The sequence below is a fragment of the Phocoena phocoena genome, chromosome 17, assembly GCF_963924675.1.
Source record: "Phocoena phocoena chromosome 17, mPhoPho1.1, whole genome shotgun sequence".
NCBI lineage: Eukaryota > Metazoa > Chordata > Mammalia > Artiodactyla > Phocoenidae > Phocoena > Phocoena phocoena.
Genome location: NC_089235.1, coordinates 19,812,367 through 19,814,708, shown reverse-complemented (window position 1 = coordinate 19,814,708; position 2,342 = coordinate 19,812,367). Strand labels below are relative to the sequence as shown.

At 47.4% G+C, this 2,342-nt stretch overlaps 1 pseudogene; it reads left to right on the top strand.

Moving 5' to 3' along the window:
- The first annotated feature begins 468 nt into the window (after nt 1–468).
- Nucleotides 469–1,732, top strand: LOC136136870 (elongation factor 1-gamma-like; annotated as a pseudogene).
- Nucleotides 1,733–2,342: the final 610 nt, after the last annotated feature.

The window sequence follows — 2,342 nt, the reverse complement described above, 5'->3', positions numbered from 1 at the left end:
TATAATTTTTTTAATGATTTCTGATTTTGTCATCATGCTTGTAAAGGCCTTCTACAACCCAAAATAACAAAAATACTCTTTATATTCTCCAATTACGTTTATAATTTTGTTTTGTATACCTCTACCTTTAATACCTTTGCAATTTATATAGATGCAAGTTATAAAACAGAGAATCTAGATATCATTTTTCCAAGATGACTGAAGTTTACCCTAACAATTTTGTGTGTGTGTAATATATGATCTTATCACTAATTAGAATAGCATTCTTATTTTACGTGAGATTGTGTAAGCATAGATGTAATTCAGAAATTTCTATCATTTCACTCATGCCTGTAGCTTTCTTATATATGTGAATATATGATAGGGCAAAGGCTCTTTTATAACTCTTATTTTAATAACTTAACTGAATATTTTGTAAAGTAGCATGTTTTAAAGATAAATAGGTCGCCCTTTCTCTGCAGAATCACCATGGCAGCTGGGACCCTGTACACACATCCTGAAAACTGCAGGGCCTTCAAGGCCCTCGTTGCCACTCACTACAGCAGGGCTCAGGTGCGCGTGCTCTCCGCACCACCCCACTTCCATTTTGGCCAAACCAATGGTACCCGCGAATTTCTCCATAAATTTCCTGCTGGCAAGGTTCCAGCCTTTGAGGTTGACGATGGATTCTGTGTTCGAGAGCAATGCCATCGCCAACTATGTGAGCAACGAGGAGCTGCGGGGAAGTACTCCCGAAGCAGCAGCCCAGGTGGTGCAGTGGGTGAGCTTTGCTGATAGCGACATAGTTCCCCCAGCCAGTACCTGGGTGTTCCCCTCCTTGGGCATCATGCACAACAACAAGCAGGCCACGGAGAATGCAAAGGAGGAGGTGAGGCGAATTCTGGGGCTGCTGGATGCTCACTTGAAGACAAGGACTTTTCCGGTGGCCGAACGTGTGATGCTGGCTGACATCACAGTTGTCTGCACCTTGTTGTGGCTTTATAAACAGGTTCTGAGGTTGCATTAAGCAGCCCCAGTTCCGGGCTGTCTTGGGAGAGGTGAAATTCTGAGAAAATGGCCCAATTTGATGCTAAAACGTTTGCAGAGAGCTAGCCTAAGAAGGACACCCCACGGAAAGAGAAAGCTTCTCGAGAAGAGAAACAGAAGCCCCAGGCCGACCGGAAAGAAGACAGCTGCCCCTGCCCAAGGAGGAGCTGGATGAACGTGCGCAGGCAGCGGCTGATGAGCCGAAGGCCAAGGATCCCTTTGCTCTCCTGCCCAAGAGCACCTTTGTGTTGGATGAATTTAAGCGCAAGCACTCCAAAGAAGATACATTCTCCATGGCGCTGCCATACTTTGGGGAGCACTTTGATAAAAATGACTGGTCCCTGTGGTACTCCGAGTACCGCTTCCCTGAAGAGCTCATCCAGACCTTCATGAGCTGCAACCTCATCACTGGAATGTTCCAGCGATTGGACAAACTGAGGAAGAATGCATCTGTCGGTGCCATGCTCTTTGGAACCAAGAATAGCAGCTCCATTTCTGGAGTCTGGGTCTTCCGAGGCCAGGAGCTTGCCTCTCCGCTGAGTCCAGATTGGCAGGCGTACTATGAGTCATACACATGCTGGAAACTGGATCCCAGCAGCGAGGAGACTCCGACTGGTTCGAGAATACTCTTCCTGGGATGGGGCACGTGGGCAAAGCCTTCAATCCGGGCAAGATCTTCAAGGGAACATCTCTTGCCATTGCCTAGCTGCCCACACCTGCCCTTCAGGGAGAATGGGGGTCATTAAAGGAAACTGAACATTGAACCCTTTCCTGCCCTGCCTCCTTTGTGGGTGATGGCTTCTTCAAAGGGGAGTAGATATGTTGAAGCAGGGTGTTGTCTATACCTGCAGGACCTCCCTGTGCAGGAAAGAAGACTTCAGAAGAGCAGAAAGAGAGGCCTCTCCTGAGTTTTGATTTTTGTTTTTTTAATTGCCTTTTCTCTCCTGTGATGACCGTCTTCTAGACTAGCTGGGAAAGATTGGATGTAGTTAGAAGGTGGTGACATGGGGCTTTGTAACTACCTAATTCCAGACTTCCTGCATGAAGGGGGAGAATACCTGCTGACTGGGTGAGAGCACAGCAAATGCAGAGCGACTTAACACTACTTCCCTGCTTCCCGCAGCTGCCCTGTGAAGTGGGGCGGCAGCTGTATCCAAGAGTTTTAGTTTCAACACTTCAGACAAACGGCAAGAAGAGGCATAGACTCCTTGGAACAGATGCTGGCTTGTGGGCCCTAACCTGGCTGTGGATCATCTCTGGGGTATCCCTACTTTCTATCAAGGAAGTGGGGTTCAGAGATTTAAGTAACTTGCCTG